The sequence below is a fragment of the Galeopterus variegatus genome, unplaced genomic scaffold (genome assembly GCF_000696425.1).
Source record: "Galeopterus variegatus unplaced genomic scaffold, G_variegatus-3.0.2 Scaffold4272, whole genome shotgun sequence".
In the NCBI taxonomy this organism is placed as follows: domain Eukaryota; kingdom Metazoa; phylum Chordata; class Mammalia; order Dermoptera; family Cynocephalidae; genus Galeopterus; species Galeopterus variegatus.
The window spans coordinates 7,635-8,614 of record NW_007730383.1 but is presented as its reverse complement, the minus strand read 5'-3'; positions in this window follow the sequence as shown (position 1 = coordinate 8,614).

Below are 980 nucleotides of genomic sequence, written 5' to 3'. Positions count from 1 at the left end.
TCTTATTTTAAAAAGTCTGGTGCCGGGTACAGAGTAAATCCTTGTTTATATATATATATATATATATATATATATAAAAATACATACACACATATATATGTGTGTGTATATATATATTTTTTTTTAATTCTGATTTTCTTTTGTTATTGCTGATTTGATTTTCCTTTTCTAGTTCTTTATTTCTAGGCTACATAGGCCTGTCCCTAGAATGATTAGGACGTCTTACTTTTCCAGAGCTATAAAGTCCTGACATGGCTGAAGTCCTAGGGAATGTATTAGTGTCCAAATTTGCAAAGTAAGTGAATGACAGGGACACATTCAATATTTTATCCATTCTGCTTCACTGCCTTAGGTACTGTTCCACAGTGGATAGGATTTAAATAAATGTTATCTTGACTGTTCATATTTTTAAAATTAAATATTAAGTAGGTAAAAATATTTATGAAATATATGTAGGATATAAAGAATATCAATGTAATGAACACTTATGTATACCCACCACCCTGTTGAAGACAAAGAGCATTTTTTCTGGGGTTGTCCGTGTGGCCCTCTCTGACACCGTCTCCTCCTTCCTCCACGTGGAAGTCACCAGTATCTCAGTTCTCCGTTCCTACTCTGCTTTTCTCTGTGGTTTTGCCATATGTTGTATCCTGAAATTATAATTGCTTAGCTTTGCTCGTTTTTGAACTTTATGTAAATGTCGTCACACTGTAGGTATTTTTTGTGACTTGCTTTTTCACATGGCAGGACATTTCCACGGTTCATATTTGCTGTCGTGTGTAGCTGCAATTCACGCATTCTCGTTGCTCTCTAGTGTCCAGTGTATAAATATACCTCTCTCTGTTTACCAAAAGTCTATTTTATTGTGGACTTTTGAACTGTTTCCAGGTATTATTATTATAGATACTGCTGTTTTGAACATTCTTGTTAAGTCCCTTTTTTAAAAACCAATGAGCAGGAGGACTTATTTAAATATAATA